The following is a 19,673-nucleotide window of genomic DNA, read 5'->3' as shown; positions in this document are numbered from 1 at the left end:
AAGAATGCACACATGTGTGAGTGAATGGGGGTGAAAGAATGCACACGTGTGTGAGGGAATGGGGGTGAAATAATGCATACGTGTGTGTGAGAGAAAGGGGTGAAAGTATATACACATGTGTGAGAGAATGGGGTGAAAAAATGCAGACGTGTGTGAGAGAATAGGGGTGAAAAAATGCAGACGTGTGTGAGAGAATCGGGGTGAAGGAATGCACATGTGTGTGAGAGAATGGGGGTGAAAGAAAGCACAAGTGTGTGAGAGAATCGGGGTGAAAGAATGCACACGTGTGTGAGAGAGAAAGGGGTGAAAGAATGCACACATGTGTGAGACAGTCGGGGTGAAAGAATGCACACGTGTGTGAGAGAGACTGGGGTTGAAAGAATACACACGTGTGTGAGAGAATGGGGGAGAAAGAATGCACGCATGTGTGAGAGAGACTGGGGGTGAAAGAATGCACACGTGTGTGAGGGAAGGGGTTGAAAGAATGCACACGTGAGTGAGAGAATTTTCGTGAAAGAATGCACACGTGTGAGAGTGAATGGGGTGAAAGAATGCACACGTGTGTGAGAGAATGGGGGTGAAAGAATGCACACGTGTGTGAGAGAATGGGGGTGAAAGAATGCACACGTGTGTGAGAGAATGGGGGTGAAAGAATGCACACGTGTGTGAGAGAATGGGGGTGAAAGAATGCACACGTGTGTGAGAGAATGGTGGTGAAAGAATGCACAAGAGTGTGAGAGAATGAGGGTGAAATAATGCACACGTGTGTGAGAGAATCGGGGTGAAAGAATGCACACGTGTGTGAGAGAATCGGGGAGAAAGAATACACACGTGTGAGAGAGAATGGGGTGAAAGAATGCACACGTGTGTGAGAGAATGGGGTGAATGAATGCACACGTGTGTGAGGGAATGGGGTAAAAGAATGCACACGTGTGTGAGAGAATGGGGGTAAAAGAAAGCACACGTGTGTCGGAGAGACAGGGGGTGAAAGAATGCACACGTGTGTGAGAGAGACAGGTTGTGAAAGAATGCACACATGTGTGAGAGAATCGGGGTGAAAGAATGCACACGTGTGTGAGAGCATCGGGGTGAAAGAATGCACACGTTTGTGTGAGAGAATGGGGATGAAAGAATGCACACATGTGTGAGAGAACGGGGGTGAAAGAATGCACACGTGTGTGAGAGAATGGGGTGAATGAATGCACACGTGTGTGAGGGAATGGGGTAAAAGAATGCACACGTGTGTGAGAGAATGGGGGTAAAATAATGCACATGTGTGTGAGAGTATGGGGGTGAAAGAATGCACACATGTGTGAGAGAACGGGGGTGAAAGAATGCACACGAGTGTGAGAGAATGGGGTGAAAAAATGCACACGTGTGTGAGAGAATGGGGGTGAAAAATGCAGACGTGTGTGAGAGAATCGGGGTGAAAGAACGCACATGTGTGAGAGAGACTGGGGGTGAAAGAATGCACACGTGTGTGTGAGAGAATGGGGGTGAAAGAATGCACAAGAGTGTGAGAGAATGAGGGTGAAAGAATGCACACGTGTGTGAGAGAGAATGGGGTGTAAGAATGCACACGTGTGTGATAGAGAATGGGGGTGAAAGAATGCACATGTGTGTGAGAGAATGGGGGTGAAAGAATGCACATGTGTTGTGAGAGAATGGGGTGAAAAATGCACACATGTGTGAGAGAATAGGGGTGAAAAAATGCAGACGTGTGTGAGAGAATCGGGGTGAAGGAATGCAAATGTGTGTGAGAGAATGGGGGTGAAAGAATGCACAAGTGTGTGAGAGAATCGGGGTGAAAGAATGCACACGTGTGTGAGAGAGACTGGGGTTGAAAGAATGCACACGTGTGTCAGTGTGACTGGGGGTGAAAGAATGCACAGGTGAGTGAGAGAATGGGGTGAAAGAATGCACACGAGTGTGATGGAATGGGGGTGAAAGAATTCACACATGTCTGAGAGAATGGGGGTGAAAGAATGCACACGTGTGTGAGAGAATCGGGGTGGAAGAATGCACACGTGTGTGAGAGAGACAGGGGGTGAAAGAATGCACACGTGTGTGAGAGAGACTGGGGGTGAAAGAATGCACACATGTGTGAGAGAAACGGGGTGAAAGAATGCACACGTGTGTGAGAGAATCGGGGTGAAAGAATGCACACAAGTGTGTGAGAGAATGGGGTGAAAGAATGCACACGTGTGTGAGGGAATGGGGTTAAAAGAATGCACACATGTCTGAGAGACTGCGGGTGAAAGATTACACACGTGTGAGAGAGAATGTGGTGGAAAGAATGCACACGTGTGTGAGAGAATGGGGTGAATGAATGCACACGTGTGTGAGGGAATGGGGTAAAAGAATGCACACGTGTGTGAGAGAATGGGGGTGAAAGAATGCACACGTGTGTGAGAGAATGGGGGTGAAAGAATGCACACGTGTGTGAGAGAATGGTGGTGAAAGAATGCACAAGAGTGTGAGAGAATGAGGGTGAAATAATGCACACGTGTGTGAGAGAATCGGGGTGAAAGAATGCACACGTGTGTGAGAGAATCGGGGAGAAAGAATACACACGTGTGAGAGAGAATGGGGTGAAAGAATGCACACGTGTGTGAGAGAATGGGGTGAATGAATGCACACGTGTGTGAGGGAATGGGGTAAAAGAATGCACACGTGTGTGAGAGAATGGGGGTAAAAGAAAGCACACGTGTGTCGGAGAGACAGGGGGTGAAAGAATGCACACGTGTGTGAGAGAGACAGTGGTGAAAGAATGCACACATGTGTGAGAGAATCGGGGTGAAAGAATGCACACGTGTGTGAGAGCATCGGGGTGAAAGAATGCACACGTTTGTGTGAGAGAATGGGGATGAAAGAATGCACACATGTGTGAGAGAACGGGGGTGAAAGAATGCACACGAGTGTGAGAGAATGGGGTGAAAAAATGCACACGTGTGTGAGAGAATGGGGGTGAAAAATGCAGACGTGTGTGAGAGAATCGGGGTGAAAGAACGCACATGTGTGTGAGAGTATGGGGGTGAAAGAATGCACAACTGAGTGAGAGAATCGGGGTGAAAGAATGCAGATGTGTGTGAGAGAATGGGGATGAAAGAATGCACACATGTGTGAGAGAATGGGGGTGAACGAATGCACACGTGTGTGAGAGAGAAAGGGGTGAAAGAATGCACACATGTGTGAGAGAGACTGGGGGTGAAAGAATGCACACGTGTGTGTGAGAGAATGGGGGTGAAAGAATGCACAAGAGTGTGAGAGAATGAGGGTGAAAGAATGCACACGTGTGTGAGAGAGAATGGGGTGTAAGAATGCACACGTGTGTGATAGAGAATGGGGGTGAAAGAATGCACATGTGTGTGAGAGAATGGGGGTGAAAGAATGCACATGTGTGTGAGAGAATGGGGTGAAAAATGCACACATGTGTGAGAGAATAGGGGTGAAAAAATGCAGACGTGTGTGAGAGAATCGGGGTGAAGGAATGCAAATGTGTGTGAGAGAATGGGGGTGAAAGAATGCACAAGTGTGTGAGAGAATCGGGGTGAAAGAATGCACACGTGTGTGAGAGAGACTGGGGTTGAAAGAATGCACACGTGTGTCAGTGTGACTGGGGGTGAAAGAATGCACAGGTGAGTGAGAGAATGGGGTGAAAGAATGCACACGAGTGTGATGGAATGGGGGTGAAAGAATTCACACATGTCTGAGAGAATGGGGGTGAAAGAATGCACACGTGTGTGAGAGAATCGGGGTGGAAGAATGCACACGTGTGTGGGAGAGACAGGGGGTGAAAGAATGCACACGTGTGTGAGAGAGACTGGGGGTGAAAGAATGCACACATGTGTGAGAGAAACGGGGTGAAAGAATGCACACGTGTGTGAGAGAATCGGGGTGAAAGAATGCACACAAGTGTGTGAGAGAATGGGGTGAAAGAATGCACACGTGTGTGAGGGAATGCGGTTAAAAGAATGCACACATGTCTGAGAGAGACTGCGGGTGAAAGATTACACACGTGTGAGAGAGAATGTGGTGAAAGAATGCACACGTGTGTGAGAGAATGGGGTGAATGAATGCACACGTGTGTGAGGGAATGGGGTAAAAGAATGCACACGTGTGTGAGAGAATGGGGGTAAAATAATGCACACGTGTGTCAGAGAGACTGGGAGTGAAAGAATGCACACATGTGTGAGAGAATCGGGGTGAAAGAATGCACACGTGTGTGAGAGAATCGGGGTGAAAGAATGCACACGTGTGTGTGAGAGAATGGGGATGAAAGAATGCACACATGTGTGAGTGAATGGGGGTCAAAGAATGCACACGTGTGTGAGGGAATGGGGGTGAAATAATGCACACATGTGTGAGTGAATGGGGGTGAAAGAATGCACACGTGTGTGAGGGAATGGGGGTGAAATAATGCATACGTGTGTGTGAGAGAAAGGGGTGAAAGTATACACACATGTGTGAGAGAATGGGGTGAAAAAATGCAGACGTGTGTGAGAGAATAGGGGTGAAAAAATGCAGACGTGTGTGAGAGAATCGGGGTGAAGGAATGCACATGTGTGTGAGAGAATGGGGGTGAAAGAATGCACAAGTGTGTGAGAGAATCGGGGTGAAAGAATGCACCCGTGTGTGAGAGAGAAAGGGGTGAAAGAATGCACACATGTGTGAGACAGTCGGGGTGAAAGAATGCACACGTGTGTGAGAGAGACTGGGGTTGAAAGAATACACACGTGTGTGAGAGAATGGGGGAGAAAGAATGCACGCATGTGTGAGAGAGACTGGGGGTGAAAGAATGCACACGTGTGTGAGGGAAGGGGTTGAAAGAATGCACACGTGTGTGAGAGAATCGGGGTGAAAGAATGCACACGTGTGTGTGAGAGAATGGGGATGAAAGAATGCACACATGTGTGAGTGAATGGGGGTGAAAGAATGCACACGTGTGTGAGGGAATGGGGGTGAAATAATGCATACGTGTGTGTGAGAGAAAGGGGTGAAAGTATACACACATGTGTGAGAGAATGGGGTGAAAAAATGCAGACGTGTGTGAGAGAATAGGGGTGAAAAAATGCAGACGTGTGTGAGAGAATCGGGGTGAAGGAATGCACATGTGTGTGAGAGAATGGGGGTGAAAGAATGCACAAGTGTGTGAGAGAATCGGGGTGAAAGAATGCACACGTGTGTGAGAGAGAAAGGGGTGAAAGAATGCACACATGTGTGAGACAGTCGGGGTGAAAGAATGCACACGTGTGTGAGAGAGACTGGGGTTGAAAGAATACACACGTGTGTGAGAGAATGGGGGAGAAAGAATGCACACGTGTGTGAGGGAAGGGGTTGAAAGAATGCACACGTGAGTGAGAGAATTTTCGTGAAAAAATGCACACGTGTGAGAGTGAATGGGGTGAAAGAATGCACACGTGTGTGAGAGAATGGGGGTGAAAGAATGCACACGTGTGTGAGAGAATGGGGGTGAAAGAATGCACACGTGTGTGAGAGAATGGGGGTGAAAGAATGCACACGTGTGTGAGAGAATGGGGGTGAAAGAATGCACGCATGTGTGAGAGAGACTGGGGGTGAAAGAATGCACACGTGTGTGAGGGAAGGGGTTGAAAGAATGCACACGTGTGTGAGAGAATCGGGGTGAAAGAATGCACACGTGTGTGAGAGAGACAGGGGGTGAAAGAATGCACACGTGTGTGAGAGAGACTGGGGGTGAAAGAATGCACACATGTGTGAGAGAAACGGGGTGAAAGAATGCACACGTGTGTGAGAGAATCGGGGTGAAAGAATGCACACAAGTGTGTGAGAGAATGGGGTGAAAGAATGCACACGTGTGTGAGGGAATGCGGTTAAAAGAATGCACACATGTCTGAGAGAGACTGCGGGTGAAAGATTACACACGTGTGAGAGAGAATGTGGTGAAAGAATGCACACGTGTGTGAGAGAATGGGGTGAATGAATGCACACGTGTGTGAGGGAATGGGGTAAAAGAATGCACACGTGTGTGAGAGAATGGGGGTAAAATAATGCACACGTGTGTCAGAGAGACTGGGAGTGAAAGAATGCACACATGTGTGAGAGAATCGGGGTGAAAGAATGCACACGTGTGTGAGAGAATCGGGGTGAAAGAATGCACACGTGTGTGTGAGAGAATGGGGATGAAAGAATGCACACATGTGTGAGTGAATGGGGGTGAAAGAATGCACACGTGTGTGAGGGAATGGGGGTGAAATAATGCACACATGTGTGAGTGAATGGGGGTGAAAGAATGCACACGTGTGTGAGGGAATGGGGGTGAAATAATGCATACGTGTGTGTGAGAGAAAGGGGTGAAAGTATACACACATGTGTGAGAGAATGGGGTGAAAAAATGCAGACGTGTGTGAGAGAATAGGGGTGAAAAAATGCAGACGTGTGTGAGAGAATCGGGGTGAAGGAATGCACATGTGTGTGAGAGAATGGGGGTGAAAGAATGCACAAGTGTGTGAGAGAATCGGGGTGAAAGAATGCACCCGTGTGTGAGAGTGAAAGGGGTGAAAGAATGCACACATGTGTGAGACAGTCGGGGTGAAAGAATGCACACGTGTGTGAGAGAGACTGGGGTTGAAAGAATACACACGTGTGTGAGAGAATGGGGGAGAAAGAATGCACGCATGTGTGAGAGAGACTGGGGGTGAAAGAATGCACACGTGTGTGAGGGAAGGGGTTGAAAGAATGCACACGTGTGTGAGAGAATCGGGGTGAAAGAATGCACACGTGTGTGTGAGAGAATGGGGATGAAAGAATGCACACATGTGTGAGTGAATGGGGGTGAAAGAATGCACACGTGTGTGAGGGAATGGGGGTGAAATAATGCATACGTGTGTGTGAGAGAAAGGGGTGAAAGTATACACACATGTGTGAGAGAATGGGGTGAAAAAATGCAGACGTGTGTGAGAGAATAGGGGTGAAAAAATGCAGACGTGTGTGAGAGAATCGGGGTGAAGGAATGCACATGTGTGTGAGAGAATGGGGGTGAAAGAATGCACAAGTGTGTGAGAGAATCGGGGTGAAAGAATGCACACGTGTGTGAGAGAGAAAGGGGTGAAAGAATGCACACATGTGTGAGACAGTCGGGGTGAAAGAATGCACACGTGTGTGAGAGAGACTGGGGTTGAAAGAATACACACGTGTGTGAGAGAATGGGGGAGAAAGAATGCACACGTGTGTGAGGGAAGGGGTTGAAAGAATGCACACGTGAGTGAGAGAATTTTCGTGAAAGAATGCACACGTGTGAGAGTGAATGGGGTGAAAGAATGCACACGTGTGTGAGAGAATGGGGGTGAAAGAATGCACACGTGTGTGAGAGAATGGGGGTGAAAGAATGCACACGTGTGTGAGAGAATGGGGGTGAAAGAATGCACACGTGTGTGAGAGAATGGGGGTGAAAGAATGCACGCATGTGTGAGAGAGGCTGGGGGTGAAAGAATGCACACGTGTGTGAGGGAAGGGGTTGAAAGAATGCACACGTGTGTGAGAGAATCGGGGTGAAAGAATGCACACGTGTGTGTGAGAGAATGGGGATGAAAGAATGCACACATGTGTGAGTGAATGGGGGTGAAAGAATGCACACGTGTGTGAGGGAATGGGGGTGAAATAATGCATACGTGTGTGTGAGAGAAAGGGGTGAAAGTATACACACATGTGTGAGAGAATGGGGTGAAAAAATGCAGACGTGTGTGAGAGAATAGGGGTGAAAAAATGCAGACGTGTGTGAGAGAATCGGGGTGAAGGAATGCACATGAGTGTGAGAGAATGGGGGTGAAAGAATGCACAAGTGTGTGAGAGAATCGGGGTGAAAGAATGTACACGTGTGTGAGAGAGAAAGGGGTGAAAGAATGCACACATGTGTGAGACAGTCGGGGTGAAAGAATGCACACGTGTGTGAGAGAGACTGGGGTTGAAAGAATACACACGTGTGTGAGAGAATGGGGGAGAAAGAATGCACACGTGTGTGAGGGAAGGGGTTGAAAGAATGCACACGTGAGTGAGAGAATTTTCGTGAAAGAATGCACACGTGTGAGAGTGAATGGGGTGAAAGAATGCACACGTGTGTGAGAGAATGGGGGTGAAAGAATGCACACGTGTGTGAGAGAATGGGGGTGAAAGAATGCACACGTGTGTGAGAGAATGGGGGTGAAAGAATGCACAAGAGTGTGAGAGAATGAGGGTGAAATAATGCACACGTGTGTGAGAGAATCGGGGTGAAAGAATGCACACGTGTGTGAGAGAATCGGGGAGAAAAAATACACACGTGTGAGAGAGAATGGGGTGAAAGAATGCACACGTGTGTGAGAGAATGGGGTGAATGAATGCACACGTGTGTGAGGGAATGGGGCAAAAGAATGCACACGTGTGTGTGAGAATGGGGGTAAAAGAAAGCACACGTGTGTCGGAGAGAAAGGGGGTGAAAGAATGCACACGTGTGTGAGAGAGACAGGTGGTGAAAGAATGCACACATGTGTGAGAGAATCGGGGTGAAAGAATGCACACGTGTGTGAGAGAATCGGGGTGAAAGAATGCACACGTTTGTGTGAGAGAATGGGGATGAAAGAATGCACACATGTGTGAGAGAACGGGGGTGAAAGAATGCACACGATTGTGAGAGAATGGGGTGAAAAAATGCACACGTGTGTGAGAGAATGGGGGTGAAAAATGCAGACGTGTGTGAGAGAATCGGGGTGAAAGAACGTACATGTGTGTGAGAGTATGGGGGTGAAAGAATGCACAACTGAGTGAGAGAATCGGGGTGAAAGAATGCACATGTGTGTGAGAGAATGGGGATGAAAGAATGCACACATGTGTGAGAGAATGGGGGTGAAAGAATGCACACGTGTGTGAGAGAGAAAGGGGTGAAAGAATGCACACATGTGTGAGTGAATGGGGGTGAAAGAATGCACACGTGTGTGAGGGAATGGGGGTGAAATAATGCATACGTGTGTGTGAGAGAAAGGGGTGAAAGTATACACACATGTGTGAGAGAATGGGGTGAAAAAATGCACACATGTGTGAGAGAATAGGGGTGAAAAAATGCAGACGTGTGTGAGAGAATCGGGGTGAAGGAATGCACATGTGTGTGAGAGAATGGGGGTGAAAGAATGCACAAGTGTGTGAGAAAATCGGGGTGAAAGAATGCACACGTGTGTGAGAGAGAAAGGAGTGAAAGAATGCAGACGTGTGTGAGAGAATCGGGGTGAAGGAATGCACATGTGTGTGAGAGAATGGGGGTGAAAGAAAGCACAAGTGTGTGAGAGAATCGGGGTGAAAGAATGCACACGTGTGTGAGAGAGAAAGGGGTGAAAGAATGCACACATGTGTGAGACAGTCGGGGTGAAAGAATGCACACGTGTGTGAGAGAGACTGGGGTTGAAAGAATACACACGTGTGTGAGAGAATGGGGGAGAAAGAATGCACGCATGTGTGAGAGAGACTGGGGGTGAAAGAATGCACACGTGTGTGAGGGAAGGGGTTGAAAGAATGCACACGTGAGTGAGAGAATTTTCGTGAAAGAATGCACACGTGTGAGAGTGAATGGGGTGAAAGAATGCACACGTGTGTGAGAGAATGGGGGTGAAAGAATGCACACGTGTGTGAGAGAATGGGGGTGAAAGAATGCACACGTGTGTGAGAGAATGGGGGTGAAAGAATGCACACGTGTGTGAGAGAATGGGGGTGAAAGAATGCACACGTGTGTGAGAGAATGGTGGTGAAAGAATGCACAAGAGTGTGAGAGAATGAGGGTGAAATAATGCACACGTGTGTGAGAGAATCGGGGTGAAAGAATGCACACGTGTGTGAGAGAATCGGGGAGAAAGAATACACACGTGTGAGAGAGAATGGGGTGAAAGAATGCACACGTGTGTGAGAGAATGGGGTGAATGAATGCACACGTGTGTGAGGGAATGGGGTAAAAGAATGCACACGTGTGTGAGAGAGACAGGTGGTGAAAGAATGCACACATGTGTGAGAGAATCGGGGTGAAAGAATGAACACGTGTGTGAGAGCATCGGGGTGAAAGAATGCACACGTGTGTCGGAGAGACAGGGGGTGAAAGAATGCACACGTGTGTGAGAGAGACTGGTGGTGAAAGAATGCACACATGTGTGAGAGAATCGGGGTGAAAGAATGCACACGTGTGTGAGAGAATCGGGGTGAAAGAATGCACACGTTTGTGTGAGAGAATGGGGATGAAAGAATGCACACATGTGTGAGAGAATGGGGGTGAAAGAATGCACACGAGTGTGAGAGAATGGGGTGAAAAAATGCACACGTGTGTGAGAGAATGGGGGTGAAAAATGCAGACGTGTGTGAGAGAATCGGGGTGAAAGAACGCACATGTGTGTGAGAGTATGGGGGTGAAAGAATGCACAACTGAGTGAGAGAATCGGGGTGAAAGAATGCACATGTGTGTGAGAGAATGGGGATGAAAGAATGCACACATGTGTGAGAGAATGGGGGTGAAAGAATGCACACGTGTGTGAGAGAGAAAGGGGTGAAAGAATGCACACATGTGTGAGAGAGACTGGGGGTGAAAGAATGCACACGTGTGTGTGAGAGAATGGGGGTGAAAGAATGCACAAGAGTGTGAGAGAATGAGGGAGAAAAAATGCACACGTGTGTGAGAGAGAATGGGGTGAAAGAATGCACACGTGTGTGATAGAGAATGGGGGTGAAAGAATGCACATGTGTGTGAGAGAATGGGGGTGAAAGAATGCACATGTGTGTGAGAGAATGGGGTGAAAAAATGCACACATGTGTGAGAGAATAGGGGTGAAAAAATGCAGACGTGTGTGAGAGAATCGGGGTGAAGGAATGCACATGTGTGTGAGAGAATGGGGGTGAAAGAATGCACAAGTGTGTGAGAGAATCGGGGTGAAAGAATGCACACGTGTGTGAGAGAGACTGGGGTTGAAAGAATACACACGTGTGTGAGAGTGACTGGGGGTGAAAGAATGCACAGGTGAGTGAGAGAATGGGGTGAAAGAATGCACACGAGTGTGATGGAATGGGGGTGAAAGAATTCACACATGTCTGAGAGAATGGGGGTGAAAGAATGCACACGTGTGTGATAGAATCGGGGTGAAAAAATGCACACGTGTGTGAGAGAGACAGGGGGTGAAAGAATGCACACGTGTGTGAGAGAGACTGGGGGTGAAAGAATGCACACATGTGTGAGAGAAACGGGGTGAAAGAATGCACACGTGTGTGAGAGAATCGGGGTGAAAGAATGCACACGTGTGAGAGGGAATGGGGTTAAAAAAATGCACACATGTCTGAGAGAGACTGCGGGTGAAAGATTACACACGTGTGAGAGAGAATGTGGTGAAAGAATGCACACGTGTGTGAGAGAATGGGGTGAATGAATGCAGACGTGTGTGAGGGAATGGGGTAAAAGAATGCACACGTGCGTGAGAGAATGGGGGTAAAGTAATGCACACGTGTGTCAGAGAGACTGGGGGTGAAAGAATGCACACGTGTGTGAGAGAATGGTGGTGAAAGAATGCACAAGAGTGTGAGAGAATGAGGGTGAAATAATGCACACGTGTGTGAGAATCGGGGTGAAAGAATGCACACGTGTGTGAGAGAATCGGGGAGAAAGAATACACACGTGTGAGAGAGAATGGGGTGAAAGAATGCACACGTGTGTGAGAGAATGGGGTGAATGAATGCACACGTGTGTGATGGAATGGGGTAAAAGAATGCACACGTGTGTGAGAGAGACAGGTGGTGAAAGAATGCACACATGTGTGAGAGAATCGGGGTGAAAGAATGAACACGTGTGTGAGAGCATCGGGGTGAAAGAATGCACACGTGTGTCGGAGAGACAGGGGGTGAAAGAATGCACACGTGTGTGAGAGAGACTGGTGGTGAAAGAATGCACACATGTGTGAGAGAATCGGGGTGAAAGAATGCACACGTGTGTGAGAGAATCGGGGTGAAAGAATGCACACGTTTGTGTGAGAGAATGGGGATGAAAGAATGCACACATGTGTGAGAGAATGTGGGTGAAAGAATGCACACGAGTGTGAGAGAATGGGGTGAAAAAATGCACACGTGTGTGAGAGAATGGGGGTGAAAAATGCAGACGTGTGTGAGAGAATCGGGGTGAAAGAACGCACATGTGTGTGAGAGTATGGGGGTGAAAGAATGCACAACTGAGTGAGAGAATCGGGGTGAAAGAATGCACATGTGTGTGAGAGAATGGGGATGAAAGAATGCACACATGTGTGAGAGAATGGGGGTGAAAGAATGCACACGTGTGTGAGAGAGAAAGGGGTGAAAGAATGCACACATGTGTGAGAGAGACTGGGGGTGAAAGAATGCACACGTGTGTGTGAGAGAATGGGGGTGAAAGAATGCACAAGAGTGTGAGAGAATGAGGGAGAAAGAATGCACACGTGTGTGAGAGAGAATGGGGTGAAAGAATGCACACGTGTGTGATAGAGAATGGGGGTGAAAGAATGCACATGTGTGTGAGAGAATGGGTGTGAAAGAATGCACATGTGTGTGAGAGAATGGGGTGAAAAAATGCACACATGTGTGAGAGAATAGGGGTGAAAAAATGCAGACGTGTGTGAGAGAATCGGGGTGAAGGAATGCACATGTGTGTGAGAGAATGGGGGTGAAAGAATGCACAAGTGTGTGAGAGAATCGGGGTGAAAGAATGCACACGTGTGTGAGAGAGACTGGGGTTGAAAGAATGCACACGTGTGTGAGAGTGACTGGGGGTGAAAGAATGCACAGGTGAGTGAGAGAATGGGGTGAAAGAATGCACACGAGTGTGATGGAATCGGGGTGAAAGAATGCACACGTGTGTGAGAGAGACAGGGGGTGAAAGAATGCACACGTGTGTGAGAGAGACTGGGGGTGAAAGAATGCACACATGTGTGAGAGAAACGGGGTGAAAGAATGCACACGTGTGTGAGAGAATCGGGGTGAAAGAATGCACACAAGTGTGTGAGAGAATGGGGTAAAAGAATGCACACGTGTGAGAGGGAATGGGGTTAAAAAAATGCACACATGTCTGAGAGAGACTGCGGGTGAAAGATTACACACGTGTGAGAGAGAATGTGGTGAAAGAATGCACACGTGTGTGAGAGAATGGGGTGAATGAATGCACACGTGTGTGAGGGAATGGGGTAAAAGAATGCACACGTGCGTGAGAGAATGGGGGTAAAGTAATGCACACGTGTGTCAGAGAGACTGGGGGTGAAAGAATGCACACGTGTGTGAGACAGACTGGGGGTGAAAGAATGCACACATGTGTGAGAGAATCGGGGTGAAAGAATGCACACGTGTGTGAGAGAATCGGGGTGAAAGAATGCACACGTGTGTGTGAGAGAATGGGGATGAAAGAATGCACACATGTGTGAGTGAATGGGGGTGAAAGAATGCACACGTGTGTGAGGGAATGGGGGTGAAATAATGCATACGTGTGTGTGAGAGAAAGGGGTGAAAGTATACACACATGTGTGAGAGAATGGGGTGAAAAAATGCAGACGTGTGTGAGAGAACAGGGGTGAAAAAATGCAGACGTGTGTGAGAGAATCGGGGTGAAGGAATGCACATGTGTGTGAGAGAATGGGGGTGAAAGAATGCACAAGTGTGTGAGAGAATCGGGGTGAAAGAATGCACACGTGTGTGAGAGAGACTGGGGTTGAAAGAATGCACACGTGTGTGAGAGTGACTGGGGGTGAAAGAATGCACAGGTGAGTGAGAGAATGGGGTGAAAGAATGCACACGAGTGTGATGGAATGGGGGTGAAAGAATTCACACATGTCTGAGAGAATGGGGGTGAAAGAATGCACACGTGTGTGATAGAATCGGGGTGAAAGAATGCACACGTGTGTGAGAGAGACTGGGGGTGAAAGAATGCACACATGTGTGAGAGAAACGGGGTGAAAGAATGCACACGTGTGTGAGAGAATCGGGGTGAAAGAATGCACACAAGTGTGTGAGAGAATGGGGTGAAAGAATGCACACGTGTGTGAGGGAATGGGGTTAAAAGAATGCACACATGTCTGAGAGAGACTGCAGGTGAAAGATTACACACGTGTGAGAGAGAATGTGGTGAAAGAATGCACACGTGTGTGAGAGAATGGGGTGAATGAATGCACACGTGTGTGAGGGAATGGGGTAAAAGAATGCACACGTGTGTGAGAGAATGGGGGTAAAGTAATGCACACGTGTGTCAGAGAGACTGGGGGTGAAAGAATGCACACGTGTGTGAGACAGACTGGGGGTGAAAGAATGCACACATGTGTGAGAGAATCGGGGTGAAAGAATGCACACGTGTGTGAGAGAATCGGGGTGAAAGAATGCACACGTGTGTGTGTGAGAGAATGGGGATGAAAGAATGCACACATGTGTGAGTGAATGGGGGTGAAAGAATGCACACGTGTGTGAGGGAAAGGGGGTGAAATAATGCATACGTGTGTGTGAGAGAAAGGGGTGAAAGTATACACACATGTGTGAGAGAATGGGGTGAAAAAATGCAGACGTGTGTGAGAGAACAGGGGTGAAAAAATGCAGACGTGTGTGAGAGAATCGGGGTGAAGGAATGCACATGTGTGTGAGAGAATGGGGGTGAAAGAATGCACAAGTGTGTGAGAGAATCGGGGTGAAAGAATGCACACGTGTGTGAGAGAGAAAGGGGTGAAAGAATGCACACATGTGTGAGACAGTCGGGGTGAAAGAATGCACACGTGTGTGAGAGAGACTGGGGTTGAAAGAATACACACGTGTGTGAGAGAATGGGGGAGAAAGAATGCACGCATGTGTGAGAGAGACTGGGGGTGAAAGAATGCACACGTGTGTGAGGGAAGGGGTTGAAAGAATGCACACGTGAGTGAGAGAATTTTCGTGAAAGAATGCACACGTGTGAGAGTGAATGGGGTGAAAGAATGCACACGTGTGTGAGAGAATGGGGGTGAAAGAATGCACACGTGTGTGAGAGAATGGGGGTGAAAGAATGCACACGTGTGTGAGAGAATGGGGGTGAAAGAATGCACACGTGTGTGAGAGAATGGGGGTGAAAGAATGCACACGTGTGTGAGAGAATGGGGGTGAAAGAATGCAAAAGAGTGTGAGAGAATGAGGGTGAAATAATGCACACGTGTGTGAGAGAATCGGGGTGAAAGAATGCACACGTGTGTGAGAGAATCGGGGAGAAAAAATACACACGTGTGAGAGAGAATGGGGTGAAAGAATGCACACGTGTGTGAGAGAATGGGGTGAATGAATGCACACGTGTGTGAGGGAATGGGGTAAAAGAATGCACACGTGTGTGAGAGAATGGGGGTAAAAGAAAGCACACGTGTGTCGGAGAGACAGGGGTGAAAGAATGCACACGTGTGTGAGAGAGACAGGTGGTGAAAGAATGCACACATGTGTGAGAGAATCGGGGTGAAAGAATGCACACGTGTGTGAGAGAATCGGGGTGAAAGAATGCACACGTTTGTGTGAGAGAATGGGGATGAAAGAATGCACACATGTGTGAGAGAACGGGGGTGAAAGAATGCACACGAGTGTGAGAGAATGGGGTGAAAAAATGCACACGTGTGTGAGAGAATGGGGGTGAAAAATGCAGACGTGTGTGAGAGAATCGGGGTGAAAGAACGTACATGTGTGTGAGAGTATGGGGGTGAAAGAATGCACAACTGAGTGAGAGAATCGGGGTGAAAGAATGCACATGTGTGTGAGAGAATGGGGATGAAAGAATGCACACATGAGTGAGAGAATGGGGGTGAAAGAATGCACACGTGTGTGAGAGAGAAAGGGGTGAAAGAATGCACACATGTGTGAGTGAATGGGGGTGAAAGAATGCACACGTGTGTGAGGGAATGGGGGTGAAATAATGCATACGTGTGTGTGAGAGAAAGGGGTGAAAGTATACACACATGTGTGAGAGAATGGGGTGAAAAAATGCACACATGTGTGAGAGAATAGGGGTGAAAAAATGCAGACGTGTGTGAGAGAATCGAAGTGAAGGAATGCACATGTGTGTGAGAGAATGGGGGTGAAAGAATGCACAAGTGTGTGAGAGAATCGGGGTGAAAGAATGCACACGTGTGTGAGAGAATAGGGGTGAAAAAATGCAGACGTGTGTGAGAGAATCGGGGTGAAGGAATGCACATGTGTGTGAGAGAATGGGGGTGAAAGAAAGCACAAGTGTGTGAGAGAATCGGGGTGAAAGAATGCACACGTGTGTGAGAGAGAAAGGGGTGAAAGAATGCACACATGTGTGAGACAGTCGGGGTGAAAGAATGCACACGTGTGTGAGAGAATGGGGGTAAAGTAATGCACACGTGTGTCAGAGAGACTGGGGGTGAAAGAATGCACACGTGTGTGAGACAGACTGGGGGTGAAAGAATGCACACATGTGTGAGAGAATCGGGGTGAAAGAATGCACACGTGTGTGAGAGAATCGGGGTGAAAGAATGCACACGTGTGTGTGTGAGAGAATGGGGATGAAAGAATGCACACATGTGTGAGTGAATGGGGGTGAAAGAATGCACACGTGTGTGAGGGAAAGGGGGTGAAATAATGCATACGTGTGTGTGAGAGAAAGGGGTGAAAGTATACACACATGTGTGAGAGAATGGGGTGAAAAAATGCAGACGTGTGTGAGAGAATCGGGGTGAAAGAATGCACACGTGTGTGAGAGAGAAAGGGGTGAAAGAATGCACACATGTGTGAGACAGTCGGGGTGAAAGAATGCACACGTGTGTGAGAGAGACTGGGGTTGAAAGAATACACACGTGTGTGAGAGAATGGGGGAGAAAGAATGCACGCATGTGTGAGAGAGACTGGGGGTGAAAGAATGCACACGTGTGTGAGGGAAGGGGTTGAAAGAATGCACACGTGAGTGAGAGAATTTTCGTGAAAGAATGCACACGTGTGAGAGTGAATGGGGTGAAAGAATGCACACGTGTGTGAGAGAATGGGGGTGAAAGAATGCACACGTGTGTGAGAGAATGGGGGTGAAAGAATGCACACGTGTGTGAGAGAATGGGGGTGAAAGAATGCACACGTGTGTGAGAGAATGGGGGTGAAAGAATGCACACGTGTGTGAGAGAATGGGGGTGAAAGAATGCAAAAGAGTGTGAGAGAATGAGGGTGAAATAATGCACACGTGTGTGAGAGAATCGGGGTGAAAGAATGCACACGTGTGTGAGAGAATCGGGGAGAAAAAATACACACGTGTGAGAGAGAATGGGGTGAAAGAATGCACACGTGTGTGAGAGAATGGGGTGAATGAATGCACACGTGTGTGAGGGAATGGGGTAAAAGAATGCACACGTGTGTGAGAGAATGGGGGTAAAAGAAAGCACACGTGTGTCGGAGAGACAGGGGTGAAAGAATGCACACGTGTGTGAGAGAGACAGGTGGTGAAAGAATGCACACATGTGTGAGAGAATCGGGGTGAAAGAATGCACACGTGTGTGAGAGAATCGGGGTGAAAGAATGCACACGTTTGTGTGAGAGAATGGGGATGAAAGAATGCACACATGTGTGAGAGAACGGGGGTGAAAGAATGCACACGAGTGTGAGAGAATGGGGTGAAAAAATGCACACGTGTGTGAGAGAATGGGGGTGAAAAATGCAGACGTGTGTGAGAGAATCGGGGTGAAAGAACGTACATGTGTGTGAGAGTATGGGGGTGAAAGAATGCACAACTGAGTGAGAGAATCGGGGTGAAAGAATGCACATGTGTGTGAGAGAATGGGGATGAAAGAATGCACACATGAGTGAGAGAATGGGGGTGAAAGAATGCACACGTGTGTGAGAGAGAAAGGGGTGAAAGAATGCACACATGTGTGAGTGAATGGGGGTGAAAGAATGCACACGTGTGTGAGGGAATGGGGGTGAAATAATGCATACGTGTGTGTGAGAGAAAGGGGTGAAAGTATACACACATGTGTGAGAGAATGGGGTGAAAAAATGCACACATGTGTGAGAGAATAGGGGTGAAAAAATGCAGACGTGTGTGAGAGAATCGAAGTGAAGGAATGCACATGTGTGTGAGAGAATGGGGGTGAAAGAATGCACAAGTGTGTGAGAGAATCGGGGTGAAAGAATGCACACGTGTGTGAGAGAATAGGGGTGAAAAAATGCAGACGTGTGTGAGAGAATCGGGGTGAAGGAATGCACATGTGTGTGAGAGAATGGGGGTGAAAGAAAGCACAAGTGTGTGAGAGAATCGGGGTGAAAGAATGCACACGTGTGTGAGAGAGAAAGGGGTGAAAGAATGCACACATGTGTGAGACAGTCGGGGTGAATGAATGCACACGTGTGTGAGAGAGACTGGGGTTGAAAGAATACACACGTGTGTGAGAGAATGGGGGAGAAAGAATGCACGCATTTGTGAGAGAGACTGGGGGTGAAAGAATGCACACGTGTGTGAGGGAAGGGGTTGAAAGAATGCACACGTGAGTGAGAGAATTTTCGTGAAAGAATGCACACGTGTGAGAGTGAATGGGGGTAAAAGAATGCACACGTGTGTGAGAGACTGGGGGTGAAAGAATGCACACATGTGTGAGAGAATCGGGGAGAAAGAATGCACACGTCTGTGAGAGAATCGGGGTGAAAGAATGCACACGTGTGTGTGAGAGAATGGGGATGAAAGAATGCACACATGTGTGAGAGAATGGGGGTGAAAGAATGCACACGAGTGTGAGAGAATGGGGTGAAAAAATGCACACGTGTGTGAGAGAATGGGGGTGAAAAATGCAGACGTGTGTGAGAGAATCGGGGTGAAAGAACGCACATGTGTGTGGGAGTATGGGGGTGAAAGAATGCACAACTGAGTGAGAGAATCGGGGTGAAAGAATGCACATGTGTGTGAGAGAATGGGGATGAAAGAATGCACACATGTGTGAGAGAATGGGGGTGAAAGAATGCACACGTGTGTGAGAGAGAAAGGGGTGAAAGAATGCACACATGTGTGAGAGAATCGGGGTGAAAGAATGCACACGTGTGTGAGGGAATGGGGGTGAAATAATGCACACGTGTGTGTGAGAGAAAGGGGTGAAAGAATGCACACATGTGTGAGAGAATGGGGTGAAAAAATGCACACGTGTGTGAGAGAATAGGGGTGAAAAAATGCAGACGTGTGTGAGAGAATCGGGGTGAAGGAATGCACATGTGTGTGAGAGAATGGGGGTGAAAGAATGCAAACGTGTGTGAGAGGGACTGGGGTGAAAGAGTGCACACGTGTGTGTGAGAGAATGGGTGAAAGAATGCACACGTGAGTGAGAGAATGTGGGTGAAAGAAAGCACACGTGTGTGAGAGGGACTGGGGTGACAGAATGCACACTTGCGTGAGAGAATGGGGTGAAAGAATGCACCCGAGTGTGTGAGAGAATGGGGTGAAAGAATGCACACGAGTGTGTGAGAGAATGGGGTGAAAGAATGCACAGATGTGTGAGAGAGACTGGGCTTGAAAGAATGCAACCGTGAGTGAGAGAATGTGGGTGAATGAATGCACACGTGTGTGAGAGAATGGGGTGAAAGAATGCACACATGTGTGAGAGAGACTGGGGTTGAAAGAATGCACACGTGTGTGAGGGAACGGGGTGAAAGAATGCACACATGAGTGAGAGAATGTGGGAGAATGAATGTACACGTGT

This window comes from Hypanus sabinus (genome assembly GCF_030144855.1).
Source record: "Hypanus sabinus isolate sHypSab1 chromosome 1 unlocalized genomic scaffold, sHypSab1.hap1 SUPER_1_unloc_12, whole genome shotgun sequence".
Classification (NCBI taxonomy): domain Eukaryota; kingdom Metazoa; phylum Chordata; class Chondrichthyes; order Myliobatiformes; family Dasyatidae; genus Hypanus; species Hypanus sabinus.
This window is presented reverse-complemented; position numbering follows the sequence as displayed.